General features: G+C 41.2%; 1 protein-coding gene and 1 long non-coding RNA gene across 13 annotated transcripts in view; one reads left to right on the forward strand and one right to left on the reverse strand.

Annotated features, from left to right (window-relative positions):
- Positions 1-858: 858 nt before the first annotated feature.
- On the reverse strand, positions 859-25,816 carry LOC128417483 (uncharacterized). 6 transcript variants are annotated; one of them, XR_008331471.1, is made up of 5 exons: positions 25,536-25,816; positions 23,168-23,416; positions 21,811-21,902; positions 19,198-19,288; positions 859-1,841 (listed from the first exon to the last, which is right to left on the reverse strand). It is a non-coding gene; the product is annotated as an uncharacterized LOC128417483 (long non-coding RNA). The 6 variants fall into 6 exon arrangements; XR_008331472.1 differs by lacking the exon at positions 859-1,841 and adding an exon at positions 12,335-14,002; XR_008331475.1 differs by lacking the exon at positions 19,198-19,288 and having other exon boundaries at positions 25,536-25,809.
- PCMTD1 (protein-L-isoaspartate (D-aspartate) O-methyltransferase domain containing 1) overlaps positions 25,286-26,564 on the forward strand; it is a 34,023-nt gene continuing 32,744 nt past the window's right edge. For 3 of the 7 annotated variants that reach the window (XM_053396189.1, XM_053396182.1, XM_053396187.1), the window contains exon 1: positions 25,286-25,409. The gene's annotated coding sequence lies outside the window, so the exon portion shown is untranslated. The remainder of the gene's footprint in view (positions 25,410-26,564) is intronic. The other 4 variants (XM_053396185.1, XM_053396191.1, XM_053396193.1 and 1 more) reach the window with 3 other exon arrangements.

Below are 26,564 nucleotides of genomic sequence, written 5' to 3' on the forward strand. Positions count from 1 at the left end.
CCACGTCCCTTTATATATAATAAAGTTATATATATATATATATATATATATATATATATATATATATGCCAGATTAATATAGCATGGAAAACATGGCATCTGCTTGCTTGTTGAGCAGTATGAAGAACCCTCTGTCCTCCTATCAGTAGAACTGCTATCATCTTCCTACCTTTGGAGTGTCAAAAGATGGTGTCAATATCAATTTTAATATTGTATTTTTACATGATTGTAACTTGCCCTAGGACCTTAGGGTGAAGGGTGGCTAAGTGTTGTTGTTGCTGGTCTGCCAGTTTGCTGTGGTTAGTCTGCCAGTTTGATTGGGTAACTCTTTCGATAATTCCATTGAGCATGATTTGTCTTGTAGCTAGGGATGGGAAAATCTGTCAATTTCAGCTTGGCTGCTCCTGGTATAGAGAGACTCCATTTTAAAAAGAGAGTTCAGTTGTAAACGTGCAGCTATAGAATGGGTTGAACTATAGCTATGCTGAAAGTTTGTCTTTTTCATCCATTGGCTGGGTGGGTGGGTGGGAATGGGGGAAAAACCCTCATGAAAAATCATGGAAGGGAAGAAATTTCTCTGGAATTGTCAGGAGAAGGTTGCCACCTACCTAACACAGCCTTACAAGGTAGCCAAGGGTTTCCCTCTATGCATTAAACTTTTGTTTGTTCAGAAGCCTACACCAGTCTGAATGGGACAAGGCTTTCTCCACAACTTCTCATTGACTGTACTTCCTGGAATGCTTTCAGAGCAATCCCACATGATTTTACTCTCAATACACTGTAGGAGCTGTGTCCAGCCGCCGCCACCATCACCCTAAATGCCTTTCTGATGGGTCAATGGACTCTTCTTCTGTCCAACCCCTTGCAATGCAAGAATCACAGGGTTGTGGCATGATAGGCTGCTGATGAAAGAGACATCCCTCAAACTCAGCAGAGACGCTTGCAGGGAAAGCCATAATAAATTAGTATTATACCATGTAACACAAGCCTATTCTAATTCCACCTGTCTCAACATACCTGGAATAGGTTGAAATAACAACAAGAAGATGGTGAATGAATTTAGTCTCTTTAAGATATTGCTTTGAAATTTTCATCTTGATCTTTCGTGTCAAATATGACACAATATGACAAACTGGGTTTTCAAAGATGTTCCGTGCACTTTCTGAAGCCTCTTCCTAACCACAGCAAACCTTACATTTCTGGGTGTTTTGCCTTTCTGGAAGGCCTGTAAAACTGACGTTATTTCCAATGTGATCTGCTGTCTCACATTCCCCTTCTTCCAAATGTTAACCAGAGAACATGTGGGATCCAGGTACAGGGAAGCAGCAACCATATCACCCTTGACATATTATGGACCAGGCATCTCACAGTGCTGATCACTTGTTTGGTAATGAGAGCAACTTGGTACTTAAATAAATTCTAACCCCTCAAAACTGTAGTAGTCTTGTTGTTGAGTGACCATGTCGAGTGAGAGGCCAGCCAACTAGAAGAATCTCTGGTGTGTACTTGCCTGGAAGCAGAGTCAGCATCCAAAGGTAGGTCAAGTCCTAGAGTCAGGTGAACAGCAATCGACGTGGTCAGACAGTCCAGGGTTCAGGGAATCTGATGATCTTGGGGTCTGGAATCAAGAATCAAGATGAGCAGAAAGCAGCAAGGTCAGGTTAGGAACTACAAGCCTTGTTACCATCACCTGACTGCTGCTGGAAGCTCTGCTTAAGAAGGCTGAAGCTAGCTGGTTCTCATCAGTGCCTTCTCCGAGTCCTTGAAGGCTGATCAGCTGCAGTTGGAGTCACTCCACTGTCTCCCACTTCAGGCTGCTCTTCTTCAGGTGAAGCTAACTCCTGGCCCATGACAAAAACAAGTCATCAGCACCAAGATAGGAACAGAGGAAATTGCCTTATACTGATCCACACCAGTGGTCCATCTAGCTCAGTATTGTCTATGCTGACTGGCAGTAGCTCACCAGGTTTTCAGGAAGAAGTCTCTTCCAACCCTACTAGGAGATGTTGGAGATGGAACTTGGGATCTTCTACACACAGAGCAGATGCTCCAGCACTGAGCTACACCCCTTCCCATTTACAGAACAAAGGGGGTAAGATTTGAAGCATCTCCCTCAGGTTCATTTGTACATCCAGGACGGCATCCAAAAGAGCTATCCATGAACATAATGCCAATGTCTTCATGCAAAATTGCTCTTGCTGATTCAGGATGAAGCAAGGTAGAAGTGAAGCAGATATCTGAAAGATAGTGACATATAACTGGCTGTGTCATGCAGGTATAGTTAAGGAGAGCGACATCAGAGCATTCCCATCACAGTTTCCATTTCACCCACAACCAGCTGTGTGTCGATGAGAACAGGCAAAAAAAATATGTCTTCATAATGATAATCACAGTGTGTGTTACAGAGGAGGCAGAACCATAGAGGCATGCAAACAGCATATGTTTTCTCCTCTATCAGTGCCAGAACAGTTATGCATCAAATGGGGTTCTTGACAAAATAGCATGGCATTTTCAATCACGTCTGAGCAAGGCAAAACAATTTACCTTATGTGTGTAAAAATGAAGAAGAAATTCTCCAGGTTCATCAACTTTGTCTGTTTAATAAGGTGTTTTGGTAGAAGAAAATTAAGCAGTCTGAAGGGAAACTCTGCCTTACACATGTATCCATGAACATAGGAACCTGTCTTATGCCAAATCAGCCATTGGTCCATCTAGTACACTTAATGGAAACAGTTCTCCAGGATTTCAGAGGGCACATTCCCAGGCCAACATAGAGATGTCTAGGGCCCCTTCGACATGCAAAGAGGTTGCTCTACCACTGACTGAGCTATGGCCTTTCATTTCACAGAAATGAAATGTTGGTGATTTTCTTTGGATTTTCCCATTCAGCTTCAATAACAAACTTTACCCTCCATATCACTCTGGAAATAAGGGTTGGGTCAACGATGACAACTTCTCATAGTATACGCAAAGTCAACATTAGAAAAATGCTTCCTTTATCGTTAACCATACTCCTGGACTCAACTAGAAGAAATGCAGCACTCGAATTATAGTGAGTCAGAGAGAGTCCTTCTTCATAGCAGACCCCTAAGGTACCTTTTTAGGAAGTTTTGTGGCAACCAGGTGATTTGACTATAATAGGGATGAGTTAGAAGTGGGGTTTGTGGTAGAGTTCCCATAACTCTGAGGAAATGTGCCTGCAGCTGGATGCAGCCTACATTTTCCCCAGGGCTGCGAAGTCAATGCCAAGAGCTGGAGCTGCACATTTGCCTCACTGGGACAGATCATCTTTCAGAAGGTGGGAGGGAAAGATAGAAGAATTGGAATAATTTTTGTCCTCTTTACAGTCAAATCACTTGCCTGGGATTTAAATCACTTTAGAGTCTCTCTTGTGCACCGTTTATCGGAATGAAATGGTGATTGAGAATGAGGAACTAAACATGGGAGAGCACTATATTTGCAGTATGAATGAACATTCTAGTCAGGATAAGTGATACACCTGGTTCACATTCCTTTTTATGTTTGTTTCAGCAGAGACTGGTCTATAAGGTTGGATGGGGCACTGCCCCACTGGCCTCAGCCTGCCGTCACCGCTTAGAATCAGGTGGACTTGCCTCTGAACAAACATGAAAAGGATTGTGCTGTAAGAGGAGACAGCTTTTGGATGTGAGATTTTGCAAATGCTACGGCTGCCCGTTCCACCTTTCTTAGCCATGTGGCTTTCTGCCAGAAGATTGTCAGGATAGGACTCTTCTGTTCACAAGAACTTAAACTTATTTAAGGATAACTATGAGAAATGTTGGTTAGAAGTGAAAAAGGACTTAGAAATATGGTCAAATTTGAAGCTTTCCTTGTTGGGTCGAATTGCTGTTATAAAGATGAATGTATTGCCAAGAATGTTATTTTTGTTTCAATCATTGCAAATTTTGGACAAAATGGATTGTTTCAAGAAGTGGCAGAGAGATATTTCTAGATTTGTCTGGCAGGGCAAGAAGCCCAGAATAAAATTTAAAATATTAACTAATGCAAAGGAAAGAGGTGGATTTGCCCTGCCAGACCTTAAACTTTACTATGAATCAGCAGCATTCTGCTGGTTGAAAGAATGGCTGCTTCTTGAGAACACAGACATTTTGGATTTAGAAGGTTTTAATAACGTTTTTGGGTGGCATGCATATTTGTGGTACGACAAGGTTAAAGCACATAAAGCATTTAAAAATCATATTGTCAGGAAAGCATTGTTTAATGTCTGGATAAGATATAAAGACTTACTTGAAAATAAAACCCCAAGGTGGCTATCACCGATGGAAGCAAAGGCTTAGAAAAAGCTCAATATGGAGGCCAAGTGGCCGAAATATTGGGAAATTTTGGAGCAAGAAGGAGACAAATTGAAATTGCAGAGTTTTGAGAAATTGAAAGATAAAGTACGAGACTGGCTTCATTATTATCAAATAAGAGAGGCTTATAATTTGGACAAAAAAATTGGCTTCCAGGTGGAAAAATCAAAATTGGAAACAGAACTGTTAGATCCCAAAACTAAGATACTTTCAAGAATGTATAACTTGCTGTTGAAATGGAATACGCAGGATGAAACGGTTAAATCTGCTATGATTAAATGGGCACAAGATGTTGGACATAACATTATGTTTGCTGACTGGGAACAGTTGTGGACCACTGGTATGAAATTTACGGCATGCAATGCCTTAAGAGAGAATATTATGAAAATGATATACAGGTGGTACATGACACCAGTCAAGCTTGCAAAAATATATCATCTGCCCGATAATAAATGTTGGAAATGTAAAGAAAATGAAGGTACATTCTTTCACCTTTGGTGGACGTGCCCAAAGATTAAGGCTTTCTGGGAGATGAATGGGATAATGAAATGAAAAAGGTATTTAAATATACCTTCCTGAAGAAACCAGAGGCCTTTCTCCTGGGCATAGTCGGCCAATTGGTGCCAAAGAAGGATAGAACTTTCTTTATGTACGCAACAACAGCAGCAAGAATACTTATTGCAAAGTATTGGAAGACACAAGATTTACCCACCTTGGAAGAGTGGCAGATGAAGGTGATGGACTATATGGAATTGGCAGAAATGACTGGCAGAATCCGAGACCAGGGAGAAGAGTTGGTGGAAGAAGATTGGAGGAAATTTAAAGATTATTTGCAGAAATATTGTAAAATTAATGAATGTTAAAATGATGCTGGATTGAAATTAAGTGGCATTAGCAACAAGGTTATAAGAATATGCAAAAATGGATTGATAATGGATGAAAGTATATAGTTATAATATGTTAAGATATAGAGTTAAGATAAATGAAAGAGGGTAAGGATTTGCTGAATTGATTATGTAAATGGGAATACAAAAAGGGGAGGTGTGAGAAGGTCAAGGAAACAAGCAAATGAGCTTAAAGATGTCAAAAAATGGATTTATTTTTAATTTTTTCTTATCTATTTGCCTTTTGTATCTTGTATTTTTTTCTTTTCTATGTATTTTTGTATTTTTTGTATTTTTTCCTATTTCTTCTTTTTTATGCTTTCTTTTTATTCTGTAAAACCTTAATAAAGGTTTTTTTTAAAAAAAGGACTCTTCTGTTCACATGGCAAACGGAATTTCACCTGCTGAGTTCTGCTTTACCAAACCACACACACACACACACACACACACACACACACACACGGCTGCCCAAAATATGGTTAAAAGGAGAGGCTACTATGTATCCCTATGTACCACTGCCCTCTACTGGAATTTAAGTAGAATAATTATTCTACAAAAAAAATTAAAACTGACAGAGGGCACATCTACAGTATAGCACAGATACATACTGGATTAATAATACCCATTGTCCTGCCCAAGAAATTCTGTTCAGTCTTGTACGGGGGAACTATGTAGCTAGACAGCTGTGGCAGTTCTCACCACAATTATGCACAGTATTGTACTGAAAAAGCTAAGTTAGGATTCAGAGCCTGCTGCCTTTTAAAAAAAATGCTGTATTTTAGGTTTGTGTAATTTTCTAATCCAATAGCAATTAATGTGTAGATGTGCTTTACCAAATTCTAACAGGGAAACCTTAAAATTGGTTATTTCTTTAAACCAAACTAATGGGGACAAATCACAAGATTAACATGTTTACATAAACTACTTTAAAGAACATAAAAACATGCCTTTGTAAACAAAGAAAATCTTTAATAATTTTTATTGTTGTTAATTGATATTTTATAAAGCAGTAAAGGGTCACTCTGGCCTGGTCTTTTTGCTTGTGCCTGCCAATAGACTTTACAATGTTACACTGTCTCCATAATGGTGCCTGCAGAGTTCCTTTAAAAAAAACAACCTCAAATGAAGCTTTTAAGTTAAAAAACAAACAAACTGCTGATGTGTTTTAACATGAAACAACCCAGGGCTCTTCAGTACTCCACAGGCAACATTTTGTACAGCCATTCACTTCTTGCAATGCTCATGGAGCTAAAGAAACAGAGATATAAGAAAATATAGGATGTCCCTATTTTCATTGGAGAATGTAGGAGGATATGGATATGGTTCAGAAGAATAGAGAAATAATAGAGCAACATATAGCTTTATGGGGGTCCTGTTCAAACCTGGGAGTTTTATTGGAATCATGTTTCAACTTGGGCTGTGGGGAGAGAGCCTCACATCACTTTGTCTCATTATTCGGCCCACACACAGAGTCAGTGCACACCACAAATAGTTATCAATGTCAAGGTATACAGAAATGGCTATAAATATAGATATAAACATACACTACCTCAGAAGGTGTCAAAAGTTTTACCTCATACTGACATTTCAGGACAGCGTGAGAACTGTAAAAAAACAAAAACAACCATATATTTGGTCATTATTATTCTAGTTTTACAGATGAGGAATTGATTCAGTGAGTGAATAATAGGTAACTTGCCTAAAACCACTCAGAAAGCCTTCAGATGAGCAGGGCTTTGACAATCCTTGACAACAGTCCCAATAATGCACTGCATAACAACAGCTTAATGTGACTATCTGTGATATTTTTACAGTGCAATCTTATGTGTGCATACTCAGAAGCAAGTCCTCACTAAACTCAATGAGGCTCACTTCCATTGAAGCGTTGTAGGATTCAATCCGAGGTGTGAGTGGTAAAAGAGCTGACCTTCTACATCCAGTTATGGCTGGGGCTCTTGCTTACAAGAAAGTCTGTGCAGTTAATACATCATTCCTGACATGGCATACACTTATTGACTGCAGCCATAGCTGGTCTCATTTCAATATGAGACAGTTTGTTTTTCATCCCTTTAAACTAAACGGTCTGAGTTCTTTGCTGTCCGTTTTATTCAGTATGCAGGGTGTTTTAAGTGCTCAGGAAGAAGTATGTCTTCAAAGAGTTGGGCCATTGCAATTTTAATTTTGGTACATGCTTGAGATTTCATTTACACCCCAGTCTTTCTCTCTCACACACATTTCTCCCCTGTTATTGGTGCTTTCATTCCCTTGGTTTCTCCATGTTTCCCTTTAAAGCAGGATAGGATATGAATTAAAGCTGCCTTCCTTTTGCGTTTGTGGATGGTGACACAATGCAGATGTTTAATGAAGGATATTTATGAGGACTCATACCCAGATCGATGGAGCTTTTTAAAAAAACAAAAACAAAAACTGGCTATTACTCCTTCTGAGACTGCTTTAGTTGGCTTATTGATTGATTTTATTTGATAGCCATTCCTTGCCTTCCAGGTAAGAGCAGATACCAAAAGACAAAAGATAAAATTAAACAGAATTTAACATAAGAACATACGGTGAACCCTACTGGATTGGACGAAAGGCCAGTCTAGACCAGCATTCTGTTTTCTATAGTAGCCAGCCAGATTTTATTATTATTTTATTGTTAATTAAATTTATATGCCACCATTCAAAGATTACAGGGCAGTTTACAATGTAAGAAATAATGTTATGAATTTTGTGTTTTTATTTCTTCTTGCAAATGTAACATCCTATGTCAATCTTGGTTTTGTTTGTTATAGTTTATATTTGTTTGTCTTCTTAATACTTTTTTGTTTTTTGGGTTACATGGATAACATTCAATTTTTTAAAAACAAACAAAACTTTTTTTAAAAAAACCACTGGAACTCAGCAGCCATCCAATGCTGCTAAATAATGAGAGGTTCAAAACATGCAAAAGGATATATTTATTCACACAATGCATATGCCTAGGAAACTCACTGCTACAAGTTGCAGGAATGGTCACTTAGAAGTTACATTATGATACACATTACTTGGCTGGAGAACCACACTGCAAAAACAGAAAAAGTGTGAATTTTAAACGAAGGCTGCACCTCTGTTTGCACATCATTTTGCAAAGTGTGAATTGGGGAGATTCACCTTTAAATGTAAACCAAATGTAATTTCTCCAGCAGCCCTAAGTAGGATGTAAAGGACAGGGGCAAAGGAAGGCGTCATGACACCCGGGGCGGGCGTCGCTACATAAGGTGCATGTGCGTCGCCGCTATGTACAATGCATGCACCATATGTAGTAATGCTGCACATGCGCTGTACATAGTGGTTTGCTGGCGGCACCACTCCGGTCCCATAAAGACAGTGCCAGGATCCTCTATATGCAGCTGCGGCAGCAGACATGGACCCCGGGGCGAACCGCCCATTGCGACGCCACTGGTGAAGGAACTTTACAGAATACAGCAAGGAACAGAATGCTGGATCTGACCAAAGACCCATCTTGTACAGCAGTGCTCTTAAGGCAGCCACACCGTCATCTCAAAGAAAATTGCTGTTCAAGACTGTCAGATATTAAATTAATATTTTAAACTGCAAACTGCCTTGAAAGAAAGGGTGCATATAAATGCAATTAATGAAGTGACAGAAAAGCACCAGCATACCTCTTGCAATAACCACAAGTAGTGATGTTAAATTCTTGAGAAGAATCTTTTGGAGAATATTCTCTCGATTAATGATATTAGAGAATTTTCATTTCAAATAGGAGAATATTCATTTTAATGCATTGAAAATGATATAATTTACATTGGAATATACTGATATAAATTACATTGGAATATATTTCAGTATGTCAGTATATTACCAGTATGTCAATCTCTGGTAAATGGCACTTTGTACCATTGAATGGCACTGCAAAAACCAGTTACTGGCACTAAATAAAAATATAGAAACGTCAATTGTTTAAATCAAGGCCACCACACATGCTGTTACACTTAATTGTATAGGCCTAGGTACTTTAAGTGTATAAAGCATTAAAGCTACTTTCTGTAAAAAAATTTAAAAATCACACTGTATAGCCAAGGGTATAGAATTGCTAAGAATAACGTCACACCAAAATAGAAAAAGGCTATTACATATAGTTGAAATACATACGAATTCAAATGTTCATCAAATTAAATGAATAGCATTTTTAAAACTAAAAAAAGAAAAAAAGAAAAAAGTTTTCGGTAGCTCAGTTTCAGAACTGCCAATGGCGAATGAATGACACAGTGCCCAGCAATGTAACTGGATCAAAAAAAATCATTACTTACACTGGCAATATCACAGCTTGACTTATTATTTACTAGATTTTTTAAATGTGGGTTGTAAAACTGGTTCTTACATTAGAATTTACAGTTTGTGGAGCATATTCTCCGGAGAATTTTCTAGCAAAGAATACTCTCGAGGATGTTCTCCTTCTCGAGAATATTCTCACCTCACATCACATCACTAACCACAAGCAGGGCTTAAAAATGTAACAATACAAGAAGAGCCTGAGGGGTCAGCCCAGGAGGCCACCTGGTCCAGCATCCTGTTCTCTCAGGGGCCAACCAGATGCCTATAGGAAACCAGTAAGCAGGATTCAAGCACAAGAGCACTCTCCCCTCCTGTGGTTTCCAGCCACTGGTGTTTGGAAGTACTGCTGCATTCAACACCTAAAAGCAATCACATACTCTCACGGCAGTAGTTTCAAGGTTGCCAGGAACAGAAACTTTTGGACATCAAATGCCTGGGTAAACAGATTTTTTTAAATTTTCTCCCAACAATTAATAGTGAGGAGGAACAGATGCACCTCACTAGGGAGAGCAGTCCAGAAACAGGGAGCCACCACCAAGAAGGTCCTGCTATAGATTAACACAATTGGGCAATACCCAGCAGTGGCACCGCCACTGATTGTAGGACCTGAGGTGGCTGTTATTGAGGTAGGTGCTCTTTGAGGCACTTGGGTCCCTCAAAGGGACAACGAAGAAGATGAAAGTGAATTGGGCCCAGTAGCTCCCTTCCCTTCTTAAAAGTCATAGTAGTGGTGGCCGCAACAGCAATAAGAGGCAAAATGGAGCCTTTTGTCCACCTTCTACCTCTTTCGCCATCCCCACTATTGCCTAGTACCAGAAATGTAGAGTGAAGTGGGTCCTGGAAGGATGCTTTGTTTAAGGGGTTTGGACTAGATAACCTACAGAGCTTTTCCTGCTTGCACAGTTCCCTTTACAACCAGCATGAAGTTGAGCAGGAAGCACACACATAAATTGTCTTGTGTAACATCTTTAATCATTCATGTATTTGTGTGCTCTTCCATAGTTAATGAGCCTGCCTGCATTTGCCCTTGTTCCTGCTCCCTTTCTCGTTCAGTCAGTTTGTTGTGGTTTTGTGTATCTAATCCATCTGTCACTCGATTACAGCTACAGAGCACCTGTTATGGATTTCTAGAATTTCATTCAAGCTGTTGACAAGTTATTCACAAATTGGCCCTTGTCAGCCTGTCATTGCATCGAGTGCTCTTTGGCGAATCCTTTTGGGTACACATAATAATGAACAGGAGTTCGTGCCGCTTCTGAATTAAACAGCTTCATTTTCTCCTGGTTTCTTAAAAGGAGCATTAACAGATTGGAAGTGACTTGCGGAGGGGACATTTTGTTGAACCTGTATTCAAATATTTGTTTTCTCCAAGACATAGCACCCTGCAGGGAGGATCACAATGAAAGTGATGTTGAGCAGTTAGGAGGTGCATGTTACTCATGAAATGACCTGGCCTTTCTAGATTCAAACTTGCATCATTTTCCAAATGAAAAAGAAAGAAAAAGAGCAATTAAAAAAAATTGGACAATGTATGTACTGTATAAAAAAGTACAAAGGATTTGTGTTTGCAATGAGCAAAACATACTACTGTAATAATAAAATTTAAGGTCTTATATATATAATAAATGTTCATAAATGTATCAACCAAGCAAGTACATAGATTAGCACAGGAAGACCGAACTGAAACCATTTTGACTCCCAAACTGACCAAATGTTTTCTCTGCAAGGAGGGAGGGGGTCAGGAAGCCTTCCCATTGTCTCAGGAATTGGGAAATCACCATCTCAAAGGGTGACAGACTACCAGGAAAGGCAATCAGATAAGGCATTATCAGATAACCTGGCAGACAGGAAAAACATTCAAATTTCTGTTGTAGACCACCTTTTCTGTGATGTAGGTATGATGTTTGTGGGGGGTGGTCTTGGGTTACACCCCTTCTGTGATGTATGTATGATGTATGGAGGGGTGGTCTTGAGCTCCAGGGCAGGGAATTTAAAATGTCTATATAAGGCCTTGCGCGCCGTTGTTCGAGGTCCCCTGTTGCAACAGATCAATAAAGATCAGGCTTACTAGCTGCTTTGCTTCTCAATATTCTCTGGTTGGCCTCTGTTATTTTATCCTACCAATAGGGAACCCACGTAAGGACTCGATACGGGCTCTTGGATACCCCATAAGGGAAAAAGGGCAGATTTTGTTTACAACAGTACAATGCAGAACAGGAGGAAAGCATTGCAATCTCAAATACTTAAGAAATGCACTTAAAGGTAAAGGGACCCCTGACCATTAGGTCCAGTCGTGGCCGACTCTGGGGTTGCGGCGCTCATCTCGCTTTATTGGCCGAGGGAGCCAGTGTACAGATTCCGGGTCATGTGGCCAGCATGACTAAGCCACTTCTGGCGAACCAGAGCAGCGCACGGAAATGCTGTTTACCTTCCCGTTGGAGTGGTACCTATTTATCTACTTCACCTTGACGTGCTTTCGAACTGCTAGGTTGGCAGGAGCAGGGACCGAGCAAAGGGAGCTCACCCCATCATGGGGTTTCGAACCACCGACCTTCTAATCAGCAAGTCCTAGGCTCTGTGGTTTAACCCACAGATAGAGGAACTACTGCTGGCAACTCTTTCTTAATTGCTAATTTGTTCTCTATTGTCCATAAGACCCATTTTTCCTAACAGAAAAATCAAAGGATATAATTTTTTTAAAAAATTAAAAAACCAACCTAGCTATTTAAAATACTTTTGTTACCTTTTTGGTCTTACAAAATACTTCAAAACTAGCTCACCAAAAAAAATAAATAGAAACATAATAAGATATTTTTAAAAGCCCGTTTTCCTTGATTTCAGTAAATAATGAGAAACGCATTGTAATGCAGAAATCATTGTAACACAGCAGTCAACCCACAATAAGATGTTTTGTAAAGTCCACCTTAACATAAGCCGACATTAACAATATTGAAAATAGTGATTCATTTTGTAACCAGCTGCAGGGTAGTTATAAATTTGTGATATACCATATTCAGTTAGTCTAGTTGTCACTTTCTTAGCATTAGAAAGTTTTCTTGGTATTAAAAAACTTTGTTTAGATGGCTGCTCTGCAGCTGCTATGAAATAATTACTACTTCCTCAGAAAAGTACCAATGTGGTTGATTCTCCATTGGTTAGAAAAACACACAGAGAATCATTTTTGTGTTGGGCGTGATGCCCTGTCCACTGCAGACCTCAGAACAGCACCAACTAGAAATACTTTTTTGAAAAAGGAAGGACAACACTTTGCAGCTTTTAAAATCAGGGCAAATGGTTTTCAGAAAGGGAGAAGGCATGACCATGCTCACACCCACATCTTTGTCTCCAGGCTCTATGATACACAACAATGATTTACCAGAGTGATATGCTTAGCCTGAACAAAGTATGTGTTTCATTCCCGTTATCATTACTTCTGTTTAACTTGGTGTGACACCCATTGTCTTCGCTATCTTCTCAGTCACATCACTTCCTGATTAAAGAACATTGTGCCCTATCAAAGGTTATACGTCAATAAGTTAATTTGTGTCTAATGTGTTACAGCTTCCCTCCTTCATTCATACATAACATCTGGGCATATGTTCCCTTAGTTTCCCTGCATATTAACTACCTGTTTTTCCTCTTTTGTGAGGAAAGAATATATGTTAGGGGAGGAAGCAACTGTGGATCGCTAGGGCAGCCTAGAGTCACAACTAATGACAGAGAACCCTATTCTAAAATAAATGGGGAACGATCAACACTCACTTCTTGACAATACACTTTGAACTCTCAAGGCAGTCAAGGCTAGCTTGCATATAATAGAAATGGGCATGTGAAGTGATAACAACGAAAAAAGAATATGTATCTATCTATACATCTATCTATATATGATAGAAAATATAAAAAAGGGGCCAAGTTGACTCTGAAGGGCTTAGCCACCTGCTTTGGTCTGCCACAAACTCACTACAAACACTTGTTTTGTGCCAACACAGCCAGAGTCTTCAAACCTTCATCAACTATGGTAAGCAAAGGAACTCCTAGTACCCTAGTATTATTATACTGGGAACTCCTGACACACCTAGTATTATTCCTGCATTGATGCAGGTTGAACTAGATGACCCTTGGGGTCCCTTCCAACTCTATGATTCCATAATTCTATTCCATCAGTCAATAGCAGATCTCCTGAAGGTCATGTCTCAACTATGGGAGCAAACACAAGAGTTATGATCCACTGGATCTCTAGCCAATTCTCAGTGCATCCATGCCATACTGCCATAAGCTGCACATTCCAGCTCAGCTGGAGATACAGCAGCATAACTCACTCACAAAGACAGGGTTCAGGAAGTTTTTAAATGCACAATATGGTGTCAGAAGTTGCCACATACAAGAATCAATGAGAGTAAATCAAACGAATGAAGTCCACCATTTTGCAGGCCATTCTGTTTGATAAGCCTGGAAGAAATGGGTTGCAGAAGGCACATTTCATCAGCTGCCATTGCCAAGCTGTAATGAAGCTTAACAGAGACCCACAACAAACACTGGCTAGCCTCATTAAGTTCAGTTAGAGGAAGTGAAGCTGAAATATTGAAGAAACCAATGAGAATTCAAACAAGTCTAATGAGGATGTCAGTTAACAAACAAGGCAACTGATGGATGGAGAGAAATGCTAGGGGAAATGTCCAAGTTTTACAAAGACGAAAATAGTGCTGAGACAAAGGTCTGCTTTTCACTTTGACAGTAATGATTTTGAGAGGCTAAATTCACCAAAAGGAAGTAATGCTACCTTTTTTATGTATGTTCACAGCCCTTAAACAGAAGTTTACAGTAGATATCGAAAGGAATGCAGTGATGGTGCTTAATGTCAATAAGCAGGGAGCTCCAAAGTACAGCTGCTGTCACACTAAAGGCATGAATCCTTACAAATGCAGAATGGTTATTTTGTGGTGCTTGTTCCACAGATTGGAAGGATCAAATAGGCACAGATGTGGTATCACAATCTCTTAAATAAACTGGTTCCAAGCCCTTCAGTATGTATGTACAGTGGTACCTCTGGATGCAAACGGGATCCGTTCCGGAGCCCCGTTCACATCCTGAAGCGAACGTAACACGCGACTGCATGTCTGCGCAGGTTGTGTTTCGCCGCTTCTGCACATGCATGTGACATCATTTTGAGCGTTTGCACATGCAGCAAAACTCGGAAGTAACACGCTCCGTTACTTCCGAGTCGCCGCGGAGCACAACCTGAAAATGCTTAACCTGAAGCGTATTCATCCCGAGGTATGACTGTATGTATGTATGGGACTTCCAAGCAAGTGTCTTATTAGGATGTATGATGAAAGTCAAATGTGTACCTCAACTTCATCCAAACTCCACTAACCTTAGAAGCCACATACCTCTACACACACACACACACACACACACACACACACCCCTAGACACTTGTAAATCTGAACTAAATCCCAGCAGTTAGATATAATGTGACTGGACTGAGTTATCTGTCATGCTGAGTTAGCTAAACTGTAGAAGCTCATATAAAACTGGTGTGGCAAGCGAGAGACATAACTGGTTTACCTGGAGTGAGATTTCATAAGCAACAGCTGACTTTATCAGATGCCTAGAGTGAACTAAGAAGGTGAGTGAGTGTACAGTCTTGCACAAGGGGATGCAGTACACCAAGGCTAATATAGCGAGAATCAATGAGAGTAAAGGCATCTGATTATGAGAAATTTATAAAAATCAGATTCTAAACCAAAAGTGATGGAAAGTGATGTTCTTTTACTAAATAGATGCTAATTCAAAGTGCAAAGGTAAAAGGAAGTTAGCATGCAATCACATAGCATCATAAAGCTTATTACATGTTAATAGAAAGACTTGTTATTACTATGGTTTATGGAAATAATAATTGCTCCTAAAAGTTTACCAGATCTACTATCACACAAGCAGGGGATTTTAAATAAAGAAAACTACACTTTAATATCAGCACTTTGCCCTTCTTATATCCTAATAAAACAATAAGGTAGAGTGTATTTTCTATTCTTTATCACCTTCTCTCTTTAATTTCCCAGCTTCATTACAAATAACTTTGACTAAGTGTCTTTTCCCTTAAAGCAAAATGTTTAGCAACATTTCATAGAGGTAAAGACAAACAGCTGCTGTTTTAGAAACCCTATAATAGACATGTTATCAACACCTGGATTGCTAATTGACTTACACTCTCTGATGTTTGTCTTTCAAATAAAACGAGATGTTACATTTCTCCTGCTGTAAAAGATGGAAAGTGAAGTCTAGGTGGGTTCCCATGAGGAAAGACACAGCGATAACAGCAAGAACCTTTATTGAACTACATAATTATGAAACAAGGGCAAAGTAACTGCTTATATACATTGCTGAAAGCCTGGGCCACTCCCACTCCCAATGTGATTGGCTGCCTAAACTTCCAAGTTGCGAATCACGACTCAGAGTTCAAGGGCCAATGGCAGAGGCCCAAATCCTGAAATGATCTGTGATTGGACATCATGTATTGAATCAGAACACAGGAGCTCAGAATCCTTAATCCAGACTCAATACTCAGCTCATCACACTGGTCAAAGTGTGATGTAGTATCAACAACAAATGGTGGGCCCAAGTCTAATAGGTTATGGGCCAACTGGGTCTAACATGGTACATGATGCACTAGCAGTTTGAGGGGACAATTTATGTCAGGAGCAAGAGAGAAGGCCTTAATCTTGCTCTTCCTTTTCAAGCTGAGCACAATAGTTGCTTATACACAATTAACATCAAATTCCATTTAGCCCTACGAGATTTGTTGTGGCACAAGCTTTCATTGACTAGAGCCCACTTATAGCACAATAAACCTGTTAGTCTTGAAGGCTCCACTAGACTCTTTTTGTATCTCTTCGGTGTAACAGACGAGCATTCTACCCCTATGGGATCTGTCAACTTGAACTTGCTCTTCCTTCCTGAATCTTCACTGACTCAGTACAAGAATTGCCTCAAACTATGTTGTCAAGTTGCAGTATATTATAAACAGCTAGACAGAGCACAGGCTTAAAAAAACCCTAAACATTTCTCTTCACCTTGCCTTTAATCTAACTTTTCACTTAGAAATCATTACACATAAAGGAAAACTGCAATGCCAATCATGACTCCACAGTGCTTTTCCATTACGTTTTCCCTCAGCTTCCTTGAAATACATTCTGTCATTGTTATACTTTCCTTAAGAGGAACAGGAACAATATAGATCATCTCTGAAAGCCCTTAAACATCTTTTCTATACATTACAAACCTGTTCACAAGAAATTCTTCTAGATTCAGGTTTCTACATTAAAATAATAATAATACTTCATTGTCATCACTGCATCTATACAGACTTGTCCAACGAAACTGCTCTAAATAGTGAGAGGGCTTTTCCATCAGGGACCTCTTAGGAGTGGGGAGAAATACCTGGTGGCCTGTCATGACTGTTTTGCTAGCAAGACAGCTGAGATGAAGTCGGGCTTTGCCTCTACCATGGCATCAAGGTCAAAGCCAAGCCAAAGAACTTTGCCCTAAATTGCTCTGCACAATTTCTACAGTAGAAATATATGAAGGATGTATTTCTTCCAAAATGAAGACACATAAATACTTTTCTGATTCACAGGGGTGTTGCAATTTGCCTGGTGGGGTTGAGAGGATAAAAACCTGGATTTTTCTTTACCCACCCTTTTTACCTGTGCTGTCTCAGGCCCTCAAGTCTGACTTGAAAAGGCTCCATAGATAATATACCTAAAGTAGACTTGAAATGAGCAACAGTGGAGAACTGGCTGTTCCTACTCTTCAAGAATACATCCAAGAGAATTGCCTCCTACTATTAGCAGGAGCCTGTGATCTAAATATGTCAAGAAACTGCTGTAGAACTGAAAACCTAAGAGCCACTTACTATGGACAGGTGGAATTTTAAAGAGTTGTGTTTTGGAACTTCTCAGACAAAGCAAGAAAATTTCACGTTGCAAGTGGAGAAATTCTCCACCACTTTGCTGCTACCCTGTCCACCTCCCCCCCCCCCGTCACCTTGGATGTTCTCACCCTGAAGGAAGCCCCCAACCATAGCTTGGTGCAACTTTCTCATCCTGGCTCAACTGGGCTAAGCTGGCTGAGTTGAGACCAGTGGAACTTACACTGGCACAACCCCTGAAAAATGGACATTCCAGAGCAAGGATAGAGCAAGGACCCAGTAGCAGGGACTTCTGCAGGATCCTAACTCAGTCACATCACCTCACAAACTGGCAGAACTTGCATGGGCAAAAAGGATGGTTTAAGTCCAACTCATTGTAAAGGCTTGTTTTCCCTCAAGCAGGTTTACTGGTTCAGTCTGCATTAGGTCTGCTCCTGAACAGAGTTGTGATCTGGTGTACCTTACACCAGCTCAGCTTAAGCCGGCATAAGTTACACAGGATTCCCATACTTGGAATTGCTCCCTAGGGCTAAGCTATTACATTATTTACAAACTACAGCACAAATTATTAACTCCTTGAGCCAGCGCCACAGTGATTAATATGTTACTTTCATTGTAGTGCTCAGAATGTTTCAAGTAGACTTCTGATTTGAAAAGCGACTTGTAAAAATAGCTCTTCCATACTAAGCCAATGTGCTTCCCGAGTAATTAAGTGAAAAACTAAGTTTTTTCTGCCTATCAGGTCTGCTAAAACACCACCACTATTTCCAAGTTGTGCAGCATCAACCAATTCCAGTTACAACAGAGACAGCTATGAGCTCATTGTTGCTTTTGAAGTTAAACCAGAGAATATTATACTGTAACCAATGTGAGGCCCAAAGAACTATTATTCCATGATGTGGTATGAACTGCAACCAAGAGGCAGACAAAAAAAGACTTCAAGTTCTTACACTATGAATGACTCTGACAGTGTCAATGTGTATGTTATCCTCACAATGATCCTGTGAGGTAGATCAAGCTGAGAGACACTAACTGACCTGAGGTCCCACAGTGAGCTTCATGTGTGAGGGGCGGTTTTAACCAATCTTAGACTAGCATACTAAACCAGTAAGTAGTTTATGTTTGCTAAAGGCTTGATGGGGATTAAAGAGCAATACAGTCCTTGGTCATTGGCTCACACAATCTATGGGGAGATCCACACAACACATAAATAGCACATTCAATGCACATTTAAGGCAGATGGCTTCCTCAAAATTAACTGGGAAGTGTAGTTTGTTAATGGTGCTGGGCACTAGAGCTCTATGAAGGGTAGATTATAGTTTCCAGGATTCTTGGGGAAAACTTATGTGATTTAAATGCATGGTGTGGCTCTGCCCTAACAGATATGGTACAAAAGCGGCAGGGGTGGGGAGAAGAATGAGGAAAGCAAGCAAATCCTGATCCCAATAACTGAAGTTACAATAATAATATGTGACATTTCTCTTTTTCATCTATTCTAAAATAATTTTTGTTCTTGGTTCTTCACTTTATCCTGAGACTCCTGCCATTTTAACTACTATTTTGAGATCAGGCAATTTCAGAGGCTGCTGTATGATTCACCCAGTAAAAGGATCTTATTGTGTCCTAAGGCACAAAACACATGAAATGGAGGGAACATGTTGGACAGGTCAATTGACATAATATTCCTGTTTAATTGCTGAAGCTTACTATTCACCTGTTCTCTAGATCTTTGCCCTTCTTGGTTAGTAAAAACTGCCAGGGCAGGTTAGAGGTGCAGGACTTCAGAGGTAGTATTTTATTCTTATCTACATAAAATATAAACTGTATGTTATCAATAAAGGTCAGAGGTTTTTTTAATCAAAATATAATTAAAACGAGCAGTTCCAAGGATTGTTTTAAAGTGTGTTTTTGTGTGTGTGTGTGTGTGTGTGTGTGTGTGTGTGCATGTCAACTATAAATATATGGGTAGGTTGGCCTAAACAAAAAAGTTTTGAGCAGGCACTGAAGACAGTACAGCTTTGTGGCTGAATGTGAATTTGAACATGGCTCTTCCATGTCTAAATCCAGCACTCTAACCACTACACAAATCTCTCTGTCTCTCTTGTCATGTCTGAAGCCACACTGATAGATCACAGTGACGACAGTCATACTGGGAAAATACATATTCCACTGCAGATGACATACTCCACTGAAGGAAACAAAATATGCTTGAAGTAGTCGTTTGATATAAGTCTCTATATCAATGCATTCAAGTTAAAACGTGGAAGTTAGGTGGGGTTAGTTGCTTTGCTTTTGTTCTGTTAAGCAAAACTTTTGAAATATTTAGTATTAAAAATACTCCTTTGGTTTTCCACCAAGGGTTCCATGACCCAGATTTGATTGGAAAGCTACTACTGTATTAGAACAATGATTCACTTTGGAAAAAATCTGGTATAAAGTTTATGAAGAAACTAGTTTAACAATTCTAAACAGTGTTTGACAGGAATTAGAGCTGCATTGTTTTGAAAATGAAGGGACCCCTTTTAAGGTAAACAAAGGATGCTCTTGCCAGCTCTGTTCTATGATCTAATATAAGAAGACCCTCTGTCATGTTTACTTCATTATCTTTTCTCAGGGCTGCTTTACACATTATTCTTTTTTAAACTATAATTTATTGCATTTATTTGTTGCCTAAAATGTCTCAAGGCAACTTACAATTGTAAAAGTATACAGAATATTAAATTGAAAACAGCATCAAAAAGTGCTCACCTTGCATCCTACGCATGAGTTTTGGCTTGTGCATAGTAGAGGTTTATTGTATAACCAACTTACATCATATATCTGTGAGGTTGACTCATACATTTCTTTCACTTTATGTGCCTTGCAAAGAAACACTGCAGAAAGCTGTTCCCGGTAAAGTAAAGGTAAAGGGACCCCTGACCATTAGGTCTAGTCGTGGCTGACTCTGGGGTTGCGGCGCTCATCTCGCTTTATTGGCCGAGGGAGCCGGTGTACAGCTTCTGGGTCATGTGGCCAGCATGACTAAGCCACTTCTGCTGAACCAGAGCAGCACACGGAAACGGCGTTTACCTTCCTGCCGGAACGGTACCTATTTATCTACTTGCACTTTGATGTGCTTTCGAACTGCTAGGTTGGCAGGAGCAGGGACCGAGCAACGGGAGCTCACCCCGTCATGGAGATTTGAACCGCTGACCTTCTGATCGGCAAGTCCTAGGCTTTGTGGTTTAACCCACAGCACCACCCGCGTCTCTGCTGTTCCCAGAACATGTATTAAATGTGAAATAAATAGAACCTCACACACTAGAATGAACACAGCAGGTGCATGCAAATCTGCAGTACCTATTTGTTATTGCATGATGGCAAATTTTGATAATGTCATAGGTGGAAATGTTGTCCAAGTACACACACTTTTTAGATATAATGCTGTCCTGATAGATAAACCAAAATATTATTTCTACATTGACCTAATGACAATCAGAGTAATATTAGGTCAACCTGGTAATTAAACCAATTATTATTTATTCATTAGCCAAATGGCATTCAGAACAATATAAGAACAGATTCAATGAAGAGCAGTAATGCATTAAAGCCTTTCAGTCTAACCAAACCTAGTTAAACCAAGTACTACTATTTCAGGTGATTACTATAGGGTTCAACTAACAGCCTCATTATCATCCTTTTAAGGTTGTTACTTGGTTAGCCTTTACAGTTTTACAGGAATTGATTTTTTTTCCCTTAGGAAAACATAGTATTTAATATTTATAGATTTGACTTCCTACAGTCAACATTATTCCTTTGCCTCCCTCTCAGTGGCTTGCCCTCAATATTCAATGCTGGGTGTCCTTGTTTCTCATTTTGCTAATGTAATCAAATGTGTGTGTTTGTGGATTATGAAGACTCCTAACCCCATCCTTATTACCTGCTAGTCATAATGGAAATTAAGAATAAGCAGCAGCAGCTTTTTCCCCTTTTGTGAGGCAGCAGTACAAGTCCTTAAGTCCAGCCTCTTGAAAGACAGGTTATTGGCTCTTTCTCAGTACAAAGAAACCTTCAGGCTACTGGTGAGATTAGAGCTCTAACATTATGTTAAGACCTGCTCCTGCTTGTCAGAATTTCATACGCTGCTGCTGCTACTAAGCATGAATGCAGAAATTTGGTAAACATCTTAAAATAAGAGACAAATGTCCTCCTCTCATATTATATTAGAATCTGCTACTAGTTAAAGGGATATTTATTAGTAACATCAGATGAAGGAAACCTAAAGGAAAGGTATGGCTTGTCTCACTGCACTGAACAAAACTAAGGATACAATCCTAACTCCACTTACCTGGGAGTAAGCACCACTGAATTCAGTAGAACTTTAGAGTAGATATGGTTAAGATCGCTTTGCAGATTATCGAGATAGGCGATGCCACTCTACTAAGCAGGAGAAACAGACATAAGAAAAGAGAAAATAATGTTTGAGGGACCAATGTGGTGAAAACTGAGGAAATAAAATATATTGATAGTGGTTTGTACCATTGGCAAAGTGCTTACAATAGAGTATGATAGAAGAAAGGAATTTGGCTGCTGAAGTATCACACAGCCTGTATGGCAGTTCATATTGTTACACACCACCCCAAACTCTGAGTGGTGAGAGACTTCAGGGGTTCCAAATGCGTACCCAGGGTTCGGTTTTCTTGGAATTAGGATCAGCTGAGACTGTGGTGTCTTTAGGTTTTATTTACACGTATATACAACCTGAACACAAGACAGGCTGTGGTGACAGTGATGGCCAGTGAATGAGTGCTGATTTTAATCTCTGGAATACAGACTTTAACCAAAGGAGTGTTATGTTTCAATGTAAATAAGTTTAAAATGATTTTTTAAGTACGTCTGCTTCTTCATGTGGATGTGGCATATGTTAAGTTTGCTCTCTGGTCTTTGACTGAAATAAAGATTGATTGATACAACCTGAGCATAGGATGGAGCGACAGACACCAATAGCACTCCAATAGATCTTACTTTCCCATTTGGTTTACAGGGGAGCCCAAATATCCAGCACGGAGTAAACATGTATTTTTGCCTCCAGCTTCCAGCCTGCTTCCAGTCACTCTCACACAACATTGTCTATTGATCTCCTACATAGCAGCTACTGTAGGTGAGTGGGGCAGGAGAAAGGCCCATCCATTTGTTCTATGGCACAGAGCAACTTATTTGGTTGTGCTAAATCATGATACTTAACTAGCCAGCCAAATCCTTTACCTGGACAGCGGAACTGGTTTGGCCAGCTTCCCCTCATACATTTTACCCTCACAGATACAGGGTCCCCAGTTTGGAAGGGAAACCAGGGTTTTATCCAGACTAACCCTCCAAACTCATAACACTATGTTCTCATGGGGAACCCTGTGGATGGAGCCACAAAGAAGTGTAGGCCAGAACATGGACACTGAATCAGTTGTTTCTTACAGTGATTTCTCTTAATGCAATCAGTGGATCATTTTTTCATGCAATTCATTGTCAGAAGCCAATATATGCCAATACATGCTATTTTATTATTAATTTAGATTTTGAATATCCATATAGCACAACAACAACAAAATCACTGCAGTTTACATAGTAAAATTGGGCAACAATTAAAACTTTCTAAATTCTGAAAGGTTTTATTTCAGTTTTATCTGCACTGTTCCTTGAAGAGAACATACCTTGAATCTTGTAGGGTTCTTCAGCAAGATGGGAGCAGTGTCTCCTGGCTCCCGGAACTCTTGGTGGAAAAGGCTCTTCGAGGACTTGTGGTATAAAATATTCTCCCGCAAGCCTCATTGGTGTTGTTGCTTCACTACATCTTCAACAGACACAGGGGTATACCATAGGAAACCGGGGCCTTTTCTCCTTTATTCAGGCATGGAATTATTTAATTCATCCTTTTTCAGCTAAAACAGCTCTGAAAGCAACTCACAAAGAGGAAAACACACCATTATTACCTTTACATTTCTTACCATTAGGGATGAGAACCTATACCTCATTCTATACATTTATTCTGTGGGTATGCTCAGCTGTTTTCCAACCCTCCTGAGTTCTTCTTTAACAGATTTGCTAAATTTAATTCCAGAATTAGAGCACCTTTCTCCCCTATGCCATACTAATATGTAATCATACATTGATAAAACCCCACAAAAGTAATCTCAATGTGATTGTACAGCATGCGCAATTGCATCTAGACAGCTTTCATGCTGTTCAACTGTTATGTACATGTCGTTCTGTATATTGGTAACCAACCCTCTCCACCCAGTTTTGATACAGCTGTAAGCAGTAACAGAAAGGTTGCTTATTTTTACTGTTTCAACAAAGCACACAAGTGGTTTATTATTAGTAAAGCAATCCATTCAACTAGGTATTGCATGTAAATGTGCATAAATTCTGTGTCCTTTTTGATGACCCATTTCTTGGTGACGTAAGTGGCTACCCTATCCAGTCTTCATTTCACACTTTTGTTGCTGTTCATAATTAGAGTAGGCAAATAGTAGATTTCTATTCAGGTGTGCAAGGATCATGTGGCGCAGCCATTCTGCACTGTAATTATAATCTTCTGTTAAAGTGTGTGGCTTCAGTTTTTTGAAAAAAACGGCAGCAGTAAATACATAAAGCAAACCCATGATTATTTTTCTGCTACACATATAAAGAGCGAAAGCTTTGCATATTTAACTTCTGCTTATAAGTCTTCTGTTAAAGACATGGACTAGAGGAGTGCAAAACATGGCAGGGAAAAGTGAAAATAGGAGGAAGCCTCCCCAGTGCTCTTCCGTTTTAGGAGTAAGGTAAGAATGAAAACACTTATTATTTGAAAGCAGAAAATAAATCCTTTTCTTTGTGATTCAAAACTAAACCTTCCCTACGGGTGGAATCGGATACGTCGCCCTATTTTTCACAGCCAGCCGCTCGCTCCCCTTACACTCAAGAAACGCTGCACAGCCTGACAGACCGGCCGGGAAAAAAAACAATTCCTCCAGAGCAGGAGCTGCGATTGGTCGCTCAGCCCTTGACTGCAGCGGCAGCTCGACGTGCCTCTCTCGCTGCTCCATTGGCCGCCGAGTTGCGGGGCGGAGCCTCTGCTTGATCTGCGTCGGAGACCAAACAAACCCGGCGCCCAGTCCGAAGGGAAAGGAGGCGGGGCTCGCAGGCCCTCGGCTGTAAATGCGATCACGTGACGCCACTGTTTACATCCTCTCAGCTGTTTGGCTCTTTTTCGCCTTCTCTCTCGCTCCCCGCCCCCCTCCGCCTCTCGCAGCAACACAAACAGTCGGGACCCGCGGCGGCGCGTGAAGGGGGCGGAGAGTGGCTGACCCTGAAGAGCGCCTGCCCTCGCCCACCCTTCGCCCTCCTCAACCACCCTGTTGGCCGTCTGAAAACAAGCTCCCTTTTACCCCCCCCCTCCGCCCCCTGAGAAGTGGGCGCCTGAGGGCTTTCCTTCCCCGGCCCCGCTTCCCTCAAACTCACGCCAAAGCTTCCCTTTCCCCCTTCGGGAGCCAGAGGACACTGCGGAAGGGTGAGTGTCTGGTGGTGGACTCACGGGGGGGGCGGGGGCGAGTGAGAGGGGCAGTTGCTGGGGAAGAAGAGCAACGGCGGGGGCCGCCGAGGCGCTTATGGCGTCGCCGACGTCGGGGCTGGAGCCCAATGTCCCGGCTAGTGATTCTGCGCCCGCATTTCCTCCCCCGCCCCCCATCGCGTCCGGCACGAAGGCCGTTGAGAAGTCCAGCGGCGCGAGACCAACTGTCCGCGCACCACTCGCCTGCCCCCCCCCAGCGGAGCGCTCGTTGCGTTGGCACTTCTTGACGCGGGAAGGCCCGCGTTGGGGAAAGCGGGTGGGTGAGAGGAGGAGAGCGCAAAAGGGACTTGGAGGCGCTTCCTGCTTTCTCCTTCCCTGCGCAGTTAAAGCAGCACGGCTAGGTGGGTTGGTTTTTTAATTTACATATATATATATATATCGGGAAGCGCAAGTGCTTCCCTTGTTTAATTCGGGATCCTGAGACCGGTCGGGATGTTGGGGGGGGGAGAGGGGCAAATAATGTTCACCGGCAGCTCTCTCGCAACCTTCTTCCCTCCCCACCGCGGTTCTAGCAATGAAACGAGGCGGGCCTTTCTGCTCTCCGTGCTTTTGCCTCGGAGCCGGGGCTATAAAAGGATAAACAAGTTGGTGGAGTCTCCGCCGACGCTGCCGTCTGTCTGCTCCTCTCCTTGCTCTGCCTTTTTGGCCGCCAGTTGGCTTCGTTTTGAAGAGGTGCCAAAGAGGAAGAGGAGAGCAAATGAGCCGCTCCACAATAAAGAGGCGGAGGGCGCCAGAGTCGCCTCGTCACAAGGTTGATGGGGGGGGGGGGAGAGAAGCAGCGTCATTTGTGTCCCCTCCATTCCAAAATTGTTCCCTACAAATCATCCCTTCCCTACCCGAGTTAAAAGAAGCCACGCTTGGCCTTAACGTCTCTGACGACACGGGCCAGGAAAATGTACGCGTCAATACATTTCTCAGGCTTGGACGTGCCACCAGGCACTCTGTTGTGTTTGTTGCAACAAACTGGCATGGCTCCTCCTCAGGAACTTGTCACATTTTCCTTCTGTTTACACTGAAGGTTCTGCATTGAACGCTGGAGGGGGAGAGGCAAGGGGGCTTGACTGCTGGAGAGGCGCTTGCCATTTGCTCTCTTGTTTCTATTTTGGCTGGAAGGAAGAACGAGGGCGGCCCCTCTGCATGGTTTACAGAGACTTGCCTCTAGCTCCTTGCTCTCACTTGTGGGCTTCCTGCATTTCTGCTCCCTCCTTTGTGTGCACAGTTAGGTGCTCAGAAAGTCTCTGTGTCTGGCTCCACGGTAGAGGAAGAAGTCTTTTTTTGCACGTTGTTTGTAACGCAGCAAAGCAACACAGGGCCTGGCTTTTGCTATCTCCTCTTTGGTGTGTTTGCCAAAGGAAAGGACCTCTTGTGATGGCTGCTGTTGACCTTGAGGCAAAAGCTAAGAGATAAATATCGAAAGGGAGTCAAGAATCTGTGATTGCAGAATGTGGTCTCCCATTCAATTTGTGATTACTGGATAGCCTCCTGGTCTGACCTAG

This window comes from Podarcis raffonei, chromosome 7 (genome assembly GCF_027172205.1).
Source record: "Podarcis raffonei isolate rPodRaf1 chromosome 7, rPodRaf1.pri, whole genome shotgun sequence".
Classification (NCBI taxonomy): domain Eukaryota; kingdom Metazoa; phylum Chordata; class Lepidosauria; order Squamata; family Lacertidae; genus Podarcis; species Podarcis raffonei.